Source organism: Martes martes (genome assembly GCF_963455335.1).
Source record: "Martes martes genome assembly, chromosome: 7".
Classification (NCBI taxonomy): Eukaryota; Metazoa; Chordata; class Mammalia; order Carnivora; family Mustelidae; genus Martes; species Martes martes.
Window position 1 is genome coordinate 7793190 of NC_137894.1, and position 14677 is coordinate 7807866.

A 14677-nucleotide genomic window follows, 5' to 3' on the forward strand; every position below is an offset into this window, starting at 1 on the left:
GTAACAATATGCCTTAAGGTGGGGATTTTGGGTCACACAGGATCAGTTAAACTGGAGATGAAGGTCAACCATATGGGCAATCAATCATGTCAATACGAAGTCTGAAAACTGAGGCTCAGATGGATATATGCCCCGGTTGGCCATGCTCCATGGCTATTGTCACACACATGGAGGTGTTGATGCTGTGTAAACTCCAGAGAGAGGAGATGGTTGGAAGTTCCACATTTGGAGTCCTCCAAGATTGTCTCTTTCCTTTGCTGATTTTAACCTGTGTCTTCTCACTGTGAAACCATGTGTAACTGCATATATAACAGTTTTCAGTGAGTTCTGCATATCACTCTAGCAAACTATTGAACCTAAGGGTGGTTTGGAGAATCACCATCCCTCACTTGCAGTTGGTGGCCAAAGGGAGGGTGGTCTTGCGTGAACTGCATGCCTTCAAACTTGGCCTAATCTTAGGCACAACTGCAACAGTGAAGGAAGGAACCAGCATCAGCTTATGCTTCATGACCGGTATTTAAGTGGTCTTACAACACCCCAGCTGACCTAGGACAGCAGTGTTATTATCCTGTTTCCAGGTGAAGAAACTATGGCTTGGAGAGCTTTTGTGACTTACTTGAAGATGCTAAGGCCAAGAAATACACTCAGGTCTCTACGGATAGAATCTCTCAGGATAGAATTCCTTTTTAGAACCAATGGCAGAATTAGATCCCACCAGGGGCGCATAGCCAGGGCTGTAAGGAGGGCCCGCCAACCCAATGGGAAGTGATGAAAGCAAGGTCACTGTTGTTTAGTACTTGAGATGTCTGCAACACGTGACCTGCTGAATCTGAGCTGGCGGATGCCTCAAGTGCATACTTCAGCACTCATTTACCTAAAACTCTACCTTCTTGGTAAATATGTTTTAGAAAACTCTTACGTTTTAGGCACAGTGCATTCATAGCACACATATGGGAAACCAAATCAGGACTATGCCTGTCCTAGTGCAGAATTGGAGGCTCATTAAATAAGAAATAGGTATAAGATTACAATTTTAACAGTTTCTCTATTGGAAAAACTCAAGGTGCTAGAGGTTTGCATGGGAAGTCAGAAATTCCTTCTTAGAAACAGTGATACTTAAAATGGAAGTCAAGAAGGCCAACAAGGACCAAAGGCAATGTGATTAAAGGCTGGTAACAGGGAGAAAGAAGGGCAGGTCTAGATCATTGCAAACCATCATAAGGACATAGAGAGGATAGCATTTGGATTGTAGATATGATCAAAAGCTAGGGTACAGTCAAAGAGGGTGGGAAAATGACAGGAATATTGAAGAAAGGGGGAAGTTCTTTGATGAAGATCTTGAATAGTAGTGAAGACAACCTTAGATGCCCCTGTAGACAGAATGTCTGGAAATGTTGGTGCTTATCATATGTGTAACCTAACCAAACTATCTGCTTTCAATGGCTTGGACAGAAAATGTCCTAATGGGGCCATGGGAAGAAAGAAAGAAGGAAAGAAAGAAAGAAAAAGAGAAAAGAAAAGAAGGAAGGAAGGAAGGAAGGAAAGAAGAAAGGAGAAAGGAAGAGAGAAAGCCAGCATGCAATTCTTCCCTGTATCTCTCATTTCAGTAGGTTAGAATGTCTTACAAACAAAATTAAATCAAAATTTCAGACCACTCTTTGGATAGAATGTAAGTGACCATTTCCAATGGGAGAAAAGAAGGGAGTGAGAAAGGAAAGCCATTCTAACAGATTATTTAAAATTCCGCTTGTTATCATTTCAACAAGTCTTAATGTACTTACCATGTGTACATGGTTTGGATGCCTGAAAGCCACTGTCATGTGAGGAATACAGTCCTCGCACTGGGGGTGCAGACTTGCTATTTAAAGCCTCAATTGTTGGCAACCCAATTTTCTTTTAGATTCATTCAGTTTGTTTTTGTTCATTTCTAACAGCTCAGCCTGAGTCTGGTAAATAATTTAAGAATCCTGACTCAAACCACTGGAACACATCTTTCTAAATCATCAGCAATATTTTTTTTTTAAAGAGACCAAACCAGTCCCCACTCCCTGTCCTCATTCTAAAGGAACTTCTGAGAACTTTGAGTTCAAAATGGCTGACGAATCATTTGAGGTTATACCTGCTTCCTACCGAAAGCCAGTAAAATGACAGGGATAAAAACAAACCAACCAACCAACCCACAGCACCAGTAGGAGCCTGGGGACCTGTCCATCAGAAAACTTAAATGCATAGATACATTTAAGCAGATGTGGATGCTACAAAATCCTGTAACTGAGAGCATGGTAAAAAATAAAGTGAGTGTCTCAACGTACAAAATAGGAAAGAGAAGGTCTAAAAAGAGGGGTCTCCCTGGGGTCACAGTAGTGGCAGGCTATAGGATCTGGCTGTGGTAGCAATTGGAGTGGTATTAATTAAAATGAAAGGGTTCTAGAAATAAGTAAATAAATAAATAAGTAGGCAAGCAAGCATACGTACATACATACATATCTACGTCCATAAAATGACAGGGCTATGACACAGCATATGTAAACCAGCCTTTCTCACCTAAGCTCACTGTGGAATTTGCTTTCCTAGCTAGAGCTCTCTGCTTCAAGAGAAAGCAGCAGAATAGGTGACTCCTGTCCACCACAAAGGACAGGGAACACCTTCTCTGGGAAGTAAAAGGCCTGATGCAAAATTAAGTAAAAAGCTGTCTAGCTGATGTGTGTGTCGTTGTGTGTCAACTATACTCAAGTAAAAAAAAGAAGAAAGAAAGAAAAAAAAAGAAGAAAGGAAGAAAGAGAGGAAGGAAGGAAGGAAGGAAGGAAGGAAGGAAGGAAGGAAGGAAGGAAAAACTGCAGACTAATCCGGCCAGCATCTGTGTAACCACGCCCACTTCCCCAAGGGAGACAGGTGTATTTCCAAAATACTAAACCCTTTCCTAAAATAGTTGTCTGAGTTACACCTCCTCTGTCAAGGTACAGAATAGTCTTATCAGTGCACTTCTCTCCAGTACTTGATATTGTCACACTTCTAAGTTTGGTTAATTAAATCATTTAAAATGGTACGTCATTGTGGTTACGATTGGCATGGTCCTGATCAATATTATGTTGAACAATTCTTCATAGGTTTACTTGGTCATCTGCATTTACTCCTCCATGAACTACCTGTTTTTGTTCCCCCTCTCTCGCCTACTTTTTTTCTGTTAGTTTCTTGGTGTTGGTTTCTCGTTAGTTTTTGAATTTTTCAAATGTATTTTTGATGTTAATTTTATTTTCTGTATTCCAGATATCCTTTTCCAGTTTGAAACTTATTCTTTCCACTTTCTTGAAGGTGTCTTTTGATAAATAAAATCTACATATTAGCATAACCGGTCTTACGGATATTTTATATTCTTCACTATTCCTGTGTTATTTAAGCAACTGCTTTTTACAAATTAACATAGCCATCTTGTTAAGTGCTCCCATTATTTCCAAACATTTTCTCTATTATTTTACGTTTTCTATGTTTGCACTTGTATTACCTGCCAATGAGGACACGTTTGTTTTCTCCTTTTGACTCTACTTTTTCTTTTTCTTTCTCTTTTCTTAAATCTTATTGCACTGGCTAATCCTTCTAACATTGATTTTTTTTTTTCACCTTGAAAGATGGATAAAATTAATACTAAACCCCTCTTGGTTTAGTGTTTTCTTTAACTGCTAGAATTCTTAATAGTCATAAAATTCATCAAATTTTGATGGCATTTTTACTCAGTCTTGATAAGTTATATTTTGGGGGACTTTGTCTACCTCTTTTGAATTTTTGATTTTTTATAATATAATTATTGACATACTCTTTATCTCCTTGTAAGTTTTAACTCTGCCTTTGTCCTCATCTTTATAATATTCCTTTTTAAGGTTATTTTTGTTTTATTTCTTGATTGTTTTTGCTAGAGATAAAATAGACACTATTCTAATTTTTTTTGAAGAACCAACTCAGGTATATTCTTTTTTATATTATCATTGCATTTATTTTCTCTTTTATTAATTTGTGCCTTACCTTTATTGCATTTCTTCCTCTGCTGCTGCTGCTGCCTCTTCCTCCTCTTCCTCATTCTCCTCCTCCTCCCTCTTCATCTCCTCCCCTTCCCCCGACCCTTCCCTCCTCTCCCCTCCCCTCCTCCTCCTCCTCCACCTCTTTCTTTCTTCTCCTTCTCCTCGTCCCTTTTCTGATATTCTCTGGGTAGCTTCTGAAAATTGGCACTTAGCTCATAAATCTTGAGGTTTTTCCCCTTTTCTTATGGAAGTACTGAAGGTTATAAGTATCCCATGACTCATGTTTGCTGAATCCTATAGGAAACGGGTGAAATTCATTGCCTGAGATTGGTTAGTACGATGGTTCTCAAACTTCAGGGCACAAAGAATCACTTAGTGGGGTTGATAAACCATAGATTCTTTGGTCCCATCCCCAGAGTTTTTGATTCCATGGCTCTAAGGTGGACCGGATAATTTCTTACAAGCTCTCAGCCAATTACTTCTAGTTGGAATACCATACTTGGACTAGTACTGAGTTAGCATTCATCTAAATTTCCCAGCCCCTCACCATCAATGTGCTTCTGAGCTGTTCTTGAGTTTACCTTAGAAGATAACCCGGACTAGAGTTCTGAGTATAGGTATAGATAGGATTGCCCAGTAAAACTCACGATTCCCAGTTAAATTTGAATTCCTATAGTATATTTACAGTAAGAAAAATACTTATTGTTTATCTGAAATTCAAATTTAACTGGCTATACTATAATTTTATTTGCTAAATCTGACAGCTCTAGTCTGGATGTTGACATTGATGATCTCACTGGTTCTCTAACTTCAGTGAATATCAGTGACTCTTGGAAAGCTTCTTAAAACATAGATTTATGGGCTCTACCTCTTCCATTTCTGATTGAGTTTGTCTGGGATAAGGGCTAGGAATTTGAATTTGTCACAGGTTCCCAGGTAATGGTGATATTGTTGGCCTGGAACCAGGCTTTGAGAATCATGAGTTGATCCCAAAGCGATGGTCAGCGATAAACGAGAGAACTCTCAATATTTATGCTATGACAAAACCACAACACCACACAAACAAGTGTGCAACCTTGAGATTTTTCAGTTTTTCCCCCTGTCGTGGTTTTTCTTCTATACTGCTTTTGATTTTGTTCTTGGGAGAGACAGGCAGAGACTTAACTAGTTCAGTATCTTGGTAATGACTGTTACCATAAAATAATGATTCTGTTTTAACTTGGGGTGAGAAAATTTTCCTCTGAACAACACAAAGTTTCCTAAAAACAAGGTATATTATTTTACATAAATCTAAACCGGTAGTAACCACATTTTAAGAATATGAGAATTAATCAGAGGAATCTTAATGCATCTTGAGTTGATTATACATATGATGTACATTAGCAGTCTTTGCTGGATCTCTTATGTTTGTCCCTCTATGTCAGTTCTTTCTTTTTTTTTTTTTCTTTTGCACCCTGCCCTCTGCCCAGAAATACTCATCTGTATCTTCTAAACCAAAGAACTCCCTTGAACCCAGGCTCTTGGTTGGTTTCAGGTGTTGAGGGAACAAAGGAAACTGGAGGGAGGGAAGGAAGTGAGATGGCTATTTATAGATACCGCCAGAGTTACCTATCCTAGCTTCTTCCCTCAAGTGTTGCCTGTGGCTGGTTGTACCTCTAGATTCGCAGTTACATCTACTGTCAAGGTTGTTCTTATCCAACAGCTCTACTTCCAGATTCCAGTAAGCCTTAGCCTTTTCCTCTTTTGATCTAGGGGTAGTGATATTTCTGTGTTTCTAGCCTTGGGGTAAGACATTCTTTTTGGCTTCTCTGTATCTTGTCAGCATCGTTGGAAATAGTTCTTTTATAAAAGCTTTTTCAGGAGCACCTGAGTGGCTCTGTCAGTTAAGCATCTGCCTTCAGCTCAGGTCATGATCTTGGGTTCCTGGGATCCAGCCCCTTGTCCGGCTCCCTGCTCAACAGGGAGCCTGCTTCTCCCTCTGCCTGACACTTCCCCTGCTTGTGCGTTCTCTCTCTCTCTCTCTCTCTCTCTCTCTATCAAATAAATAAATAAATAAAATCTTAAAAAAAAAAAAAAGTTCTCAAAGTACCTTATATGTCATTCCATCTATTTCCTGCTGAGATCAAAATTACTCCTTTTAGTTTTTATCAGTATGGAAACCCAATTATTCTAGTGCTATTTATTGAATATTCCATCATTTCTTTATTGATTAAAAATATCACTTATATTAAAAATCACATTTTCATAGGGGTGTCTGGCTGGCTCAGTCAACTAAGCATCAAACTCTTGATTTCAGTTTAGGTCATGATCTCAGCATCATGAGATTGAGCCCTGCATTGGGCTCCCCACTCAGCACAGAGTCTGCTCAGGATTATCCTTCTCCCTCACCCTCTGCGCCTTCCCGCTCTCATGTTCTGTCTTCATCTCTCTCTAAGATAAATAAAATCTTTTAAAAAATCACATTTTCATAGATTTATGGGTCTGTTTCTGAGCTCTCTAGTTTTTATTTCGTTCAGATTTCTGAGTAAGACTCTGTAAGATGAAAGAATCTGTGTTTTAAACAAAATCTATAGGGAATTCTTATACATGCTAGATTTTGAGAACTTGCTTAAATTTTTTACTAATTCAGTAAGATTGGTGAGTTAATAGCAGAGAGGCTGTTGTCAAGAAAATTTTCCTTGCTTTGGGGGATAACCATATAGTTTCATAATTAGCCCAAGAAAGACACTTAGCCTTACTTTCTCCATTTCTTTAATGAATCATTTTGGAAATTTGGGAAGGTGGATGATTCTGTTTTGATGGACCCACTTTCAGACAGCTTAGAGCTGTTTTACATCATGTACACAAAATGAGATTCTTGATTATCCAGAATGTAAGTGAAAAATAGCCAAAAGAACATACAAGTGTTTGATTATGTGGGAATTTGCATGATTTCAATTCAGCTTAGTTAGAAAAGCACTTGATTGATTCTAGGTTTTCTGTCTTTATTTGAAAATTGGTATTTATTTTAGCATAAACATGTTTTGTAAGGGTTAATAATTAGTGATGAATAATCATGCTATTTTCCAAAAGAATTAAGTTTATAAGAAATTATATATGAGAAATACACACAAGATTCAACCAATTCCCATTTTGGAAGCTTTGAAAGCTGGCTTATGTAAATACCTTAGGGCATTGTTATTTACCTGGAGTTACTACCCACATTTCAGACAAACAAGAAAAACAAAAACAAGTAACTAATATTCACCTTCTAGACCTGTAGCCTCCGGAGTCAGCTACCTGTACTGGGGGTATGAAATATGATCTTATGTGGGAGAGGGTGAAGGAAGGAGACATCAGAACTTCTACTTAGATTTGCTGTAAATACGATCATTTGCAATTTTCTACTTTTAGTGGCATTTTATAACACCCATAATATTGGTAGCGAGTGATACAAAAGCCATTACTTTACACATTAATAAAGCCACGAATATGGGGGAAGGTATGCTCTCACATCTTCTATGGGACATAATACAAATTCAATTACATTTGGAGATGATTCCTCTAAAGCCTCGCTCCTCTAAATGGGCTCCACCAACCACCAGCAAGAGCATCATCAGAGATACTGTTTGAAAGGCCGATTCCCAGGTCCCAAGCTAGTTACCGAGTCAAAATCCTCATTTTCGTTAGATCCTCGGAAGATTTCTTTGCCTAGTAAAATTTGAGAAGCACAGAGGGCTGGCCTTGTAGATCCTTTCAAATGTAAGTCACGGGGATCCTATGGAGCGAAAGAGCAGATTTCATTCTCTCACTAGGTGAGGGAGACATTTCTCTTTCCCCTCCCCTCAGTTTTAGCTCAGAACTGCTAATGGAGAGCGGTGGTGTGACTTCCTTGGTCGGTTTTTTCCCCCTTGTTCCTGTTTTTAACCCTATTATGCTTTTCCTCTGGGTTACATTATTTCTCTAAAAGACAATTCCCTGCAGACAAATACTTTTACTCAGGACTATTTTGCAGTGTAGAAACTAGAGCAAAGTCTACTTGGTTCCTTGAGATATGCTTTGGCTCTTGTCTTCACTGTTGAATCAACTTCCTGGTGGATAATTCAACTCATATTTTCCTACGATCTACTCCCTATAATACTATCAGTTTGTTACCTTTCCAAAACTAGATTTTCAGGTTATTCCTCTATTTAAAAAACATTTTCTTAGAATAGTGGTTTCCATTTCTTTTTTTTAATTGTTTTTATTTTTATTTTTTTATTTTTTGAAGATTTTATTTATTTATTTGACAGACAGAGACCACAAGTAGGCAGAGAGGCAGGCAGAGGTGGGGGGGAAGCAGGCTCCTGCTGAGCAGAGAGCCCGATGCGGGGCTCCATCCCAGGACCCTGGGATCATGACCTGAGCCGAAGGCAGAGGCTTTAACCCACTGAGCCACCCAGGAGCCCCTCCATTTCTTTTCAAGAATCCTAGCATTATACATTATTGGATACATTATTGGATGCAGGATTGCTCAAATGTTTGTATTTAAATTGTATATTAATATCTATAAAGTGTATCCATGAGTTACAACATTAAGTCATCAGTAGTATACATAGTATATAGTAGTATGTATATTACTATACTACTTGTGGAAGACTTGAGATTAGAACGAAAGAAAAGTATTTTATTGAAAACAAGTATTTTATTATGCCTTATTAATTATACTGAATTTATACTATGATCAGCTAATTACACTTATAACAAAATACACATTTAGGACAAAGTTCATTCTTGACAATAGCAGCTGTAAATATTTTAGAAAATCTTCCTGATGATTTCTAGTATTTTTAGCTGATGCCTTGTCAGAACTGCTTACATAGTCATCATTTTGGCTTCATCTCGTGGCTGATAAAGAAAGAGCTACCTACAAGGTTAAGGGAAAGTGTCAGCTTTGCCTTTTTTCACTTGCTTGCTTTCACTTGCATTATTCGTATTATCTTCCGTCTGCAGCTCTTGGGAGAAAAATCATTTAAACCATTTGTCCATTTTATGATAGTTTAATTAAAACCAGTTAATGTAATACACAAGTCTGCTCAACCCGGCCCACAGGAACTACAGCATGTTGCAATGTGCTTAAAGTGAGACGACAAGAAAGGCTAAAGCTGTCTTGGTCCCTCAGGGTGCCAACAAGACACCTGTCTACCCCATGGGACCTGGAACCATCTTATGTTTGACCCAAGCAAGGGCTCCAGAGACAATCCACATTGTGATGTGGTGAAATGAGTGAAGCTCATACACACACACACACACACACACACATGCATATATACACACACATATACATATACATATATACATATATACATATACATATATACATATATATACATACATACATATACATACATATACATACATATATACATATATACATATACATATATACACATATACATACATATATACATATATACATACATACATATGTATATATACATATACATATATAATATACGTATATGTATATATACATATACATATATGTGTGTATGTATATATGTATATGTATATACATATACATATGTGTATATGTATATATATACATATGCATATATGTATATATGTGTATATATGTACGTATATATGTACGTGTATATGTATATACATATATACATGTATATACATATATACATATATACATATATACACATATATACATACATACACATACATACACATACATACATATATACATATATACACATATACACATATACACATATACACATATATACACATATATACACATATACACATATACATACATACATGTATATATGCATATACATATATAGTATACATATATGTATATATACATATACATATATACATATATATGTGTGTATATGTGTATATGTATACATATGCATATATGCATATGTATACATACATGTATACATATGCATATATACATACACACATATATATACATATATGTGTATATGTATATACATATACGTGTATGTGTATATGTATATGTGTATATACGTATACATATGTATATACATATATGTATATATACATATATATACGTATATATGTGTATATATACGTATATGTATATACATATGTATACGTATATACACATATACATATATACATATGTATATTACACATATACATATATACATATGTATATATACATATACACATATATAATATACATATATATGTGTATATGTATATGTATATATACATATATGTATATATACATATGTGTATATGTGTATATATGTGTATATGTGTGCATATATATGTGTATATATATGTACGTGTATTTGTACATACATATATGTACGTATATATGTGTATATACATATAAGTATATATGTATATGTATATATGTACATATATGTATATATGTATATACACATATATGTATATATGTATGTGCATATATACATATAATATATAATATACATGTGTGTGTGTGTGTGTGTGTATAATTTTGTTTTTTAATGAATTAATATTATGAATAGGAAGTCTAACAATTCCTTTCTGCGTCCCAGTGGGTTTTTTTGCCCCCTACAAAGTCTGCTGGTCTTGAGGATTAAACTCAAATTCCTAATGCAATATTTATTAGATGAGGCTACTCAGGCTTATAGAAACTCTCTTGACTAGGGCAACACTCACATACTTTCTCATCTACAAATCTCTTCACAGCTTACTTTTTTGTGCAACAGTGGTAAGTCAGTGATGCCTTTATTTTTGTCAAATGGGTCTAAAGTCATTTGATTGATTGTAGGGATCATGGAAGCATATTAAATAAAGTTCTTAATTCAAACATTAGTCGTGCATTGCTTTGTGCACTGTTATATTACAGAGCAAAGAAGAGGTGCTCAACAGTGTAACTCATGGAGAATTCAGTGATTGTGTCTACCTATTCACTACTGTAATAATCCTTAAAGTCTTTCCAGAGCTACAGAGTTATGGAGGCTCATGTTTTTCTTCCTCCCATGATACCAATTGCTTACTTATTTCTTCTCTTATTTCCAATATAATAATCTGTGACCTGCAGAAAATATAATTTGGGTGGATATGAGATGATGCATGATCCCACCGTGTTCTTTCCATACTTCTGCCAAGTGTGCTTGCAGGTTCTCTGATGAATGGGCAGTGAGAAGGTGAAATTCTGATGCACAGACAGACTAATTCTTACAGTCTTCCTTTGGAAGGAAACAAAACTAAGACAGGGATTATTAATAGTTCTTTGGAGCATCCCTGACTTTGGCTTTTAATTCTGTGGTTAGAAAAGAAAATACTATACTCAAAACTAAAGGGATCTACTTTTGATTAGTAGAAGGATAAAGGCTTGGCTCAACTCTGCCAGGAATTGGGTGTGTGGTTTCCTGAGGACTGCACATGCTATACCTGATTTTTATTCCTAAACCAGACCCTTAGGCAGATTCCATTGCTCGTGTTCCTACAGAGCTGAAGACTTGCCTGATAGTAATTTTTTTCTTGTTTCTTTCACTGGGAAAGATGCTCCCTTCCTTCCTTCCCTTACTCTCTCTTTTCCCTCCCTCCTTTCCTTCCTTCTTCCTCCCTCTCCCCCTTAGTCTTCCCTTATTCTCCTTCCCCTTCCTCTCCTCTCCCTTCCCTATGCCCCACTTCCTCTTCTTTCACCTTCTTCCTTTTTTACTTCTTAGGTTTTAGTGACTCCTGGAAATCTGCTCTTTTTTCTTAAGGTATTTAACTGAGTCAGCCTGAATTTATGCTAGAGGCATGGGAAATCTTGGTCAGTGTTAAGATAGTTAAAAGATAGATTATCAGTCTTAATAAACTAAAAATAAATGCAATAAAATCTACAAAATTAAGTCAAACAGTCTCCCTCCATTTGTCCTCTGTAGGATGCAGCACTGGCCAGAGGAAGGGACTGAAACTAAACATGGGAAAATAGTTAAAGCTCACTTTCCCATTTCACTTTCCTTTTAGGCTGAAAGCAAATCTTCATTTATTTGTTTATTTATTTAATGTAAGAAATGTTCTATTAGTTTTGTGCTTATGGAAGGAAAAACTGCAGCAGCAGATGCAAACAGGTGTACAAGACCGTGGAAGTCTAGACAGAAGCTGAGAACATTAGTATCTCCTTACTAGACGTTGTATTTCATTTGGTTGGACATGAAAGACAGAGACAAAGAGACCTCCACGTCACACAGCAAAAGATGGGAAGAAGCTGCCCTGAAGTAGAATAGGGTTAATTTTATTGTTTTGTCTTCAGTATCTGCAGCTCTTGGGAGAAACATCATTTAAACCATTTGTCCATTTTATGATAGTTTAGTTAAAACCAGTTAATGTAATACACAAGTTTCTGTCTCTTGGAGTAAAGGGGTGTGTCCAGGGGGATAACTTCTCAGGCCACAGTCTACCTCTCACGGTCTAGCACAGCTCATCTCTCAAACCTGGCCCAGCTCTTGTTAAAGTGCCAAGGCTGAGACTGGTTTATTGGCCCATGAGAGTGTCTCTTATCTTAAAGAAATTTCCCTCAATTTATTGTCCTGGTAGGAAATACAAGGAGTGGACACGGATAGCATCAACTCAGGTTCTCATGGTTTAACAGCATCGTACGATGGTTGAACTGAGGACTATAAAAAGCATAATGTGTACAGCTCACAGAGGCTTTGAGATCACAGCTTTTAGGGTCTTTTTTTTTTTTTTATAGATAATAAAGTCAAGTCTAGAGAGATAATGTGAAAGACCCAAACGTACCCAATGAGCTAATGCTGGAGTTGAGACTATGGTCCCAGTATCCTGCTTTCCACATCTGTGTTTGTTCTGTGACACCACATTGTCTTTCTGCTAAGCCAAAGGAAAGGGGTGCACCTGGGTCAAACCATGTCTAATTGGGTATGGGGCTCTCCCAGACTTGATGGAATGCCTTTGATTGCCAATACTCTTGGTGATCCTTATGCTTGATGACTGTAACACATTATACTAATCAAAGCCTACTCACTTTTTCTTATTCAATCCTCATCATAGTTGTGTGGGGGGAGGGGCTGTCATTAGTCTTATTTTTTCAGATGGAACACCCAAAGTTCAGCTACTCTCAAGTGTTTGCCAAGATTGACACTTTTTATATTAGTCTTTTATTTGGAATTTTAAAACATAAGCAAAGGATATTTGTTTTATTTCATATATAGTAAGATCCACTATAGTGCATATGTGGAAGTTTAATTAAATTCTGACTTTTATTTAGGTTGCCCTATGCCTAAACCTTTACAGGGTGCCCTGACAGTTAATTCAAAGACAGGAATTCCTACACAGGACTGAGGTTTTCTCTAAGAAACATCTACTCTCACACACAGAATTTATGATTCTAGCCTCAAAACATTTTTTTCACCATTCCTTCAGCCTTTATTTTAAGAAAAAAAAAGTCTTTGTATCTAATTTTCCATTTCAACACTCAAGGGAATGATTGCTATACAAAACAAGAAGAGTCATGGCCATTCGTTTTATTTGTACTCATTAAAAAGAAAAAAAAATGGGGGAAAAAAAAGCTAAATAAGAAACTATGCACAAAAAGCATTGAATTTATAAGATGGTATACAGAAATAGAAATTTCCTTTAAAGTAATTCCAAATAGTTTAAATGCAGTCGTCATGCACTGTGGCTGGAAGGTTGACAGCTATCTTGTTTCACCCCAAGATAATGTTTTAATTTAACATATATGTATTCAACATCTATGATGTGCCAGGCACTGGTCTAAGTTTTGCAGAAACAATGGTGAATGATACAGTCTTGACCTCCTAGGGAATTATTTTCCTTTGAAAGCTACAGGTATTAAACAAGCGAAGAGGTAATGTTTCAGGTGGTGTGAATGCCAAAGGAAAAAATGTAGTTGGGTGTAGTTGGGTCAGTGTATAGAGGGTAGAGGTTAGAGTTATTTTAGGTAGGATGATCTAAGAGGCAGCTTTTGGACAAAACCCCACACGATATAAAGTGTCTATCCCTTTAAAAATTGTGGGGAACACAGACCGATAAGAGGTAAGAGCTAGTGTACAGTATTGGAGGCAGCAAAGAACTGACCATGCTGAAAACACAGCAAGAGAGGGTGTAGCAAGATGCATAAGGGCCAGCTGTGTCAAGGTGAAGTCTAAGCAGTAGGCAGGGCCAGACCACGTAGGACCTTGTAGGCCCGGCTAAAGATTTTCCAGCTTCTTCAAAACCTGGTGGTAAGTCATTGGAACATTTTTGAGGAGAGGACTGAGGCGGTCTGATTTTCTTGCTAAGAAGGATCCCTCTGGCTCCTGTGTCTGGAGACACCACTGTGGGGCCACAGGACAGTGGGTGGCAAGTACAGAAACAGGGAATTCCATTAAAGGTCTTCCGTGGAAGTCTAGGGGAGACATGATTGGGATTGGCTTCATGTCTGTAGTATAATTCTAACAGCTGTATCAGGTCTTGCTGAATGGATTATATAAAGACTGTCAGAGAAAAGGGAAACCAAGGAAGATGATGAGACTTTTGCACTCTGTAACTGAGGGAAGAGTGGTGCCATTTAATTACATGAAGAAGTTTTTGGGAGAAGTGGATTTAGGAAGGAGTTTCTATTTTGGACATTTGGTTTCAGAAGACCACAGTACATCTAAATGGAGTTGGTAGTTGAATAAATGGGTCTGAAGGGAAGAGGTTGAATCTGAAAA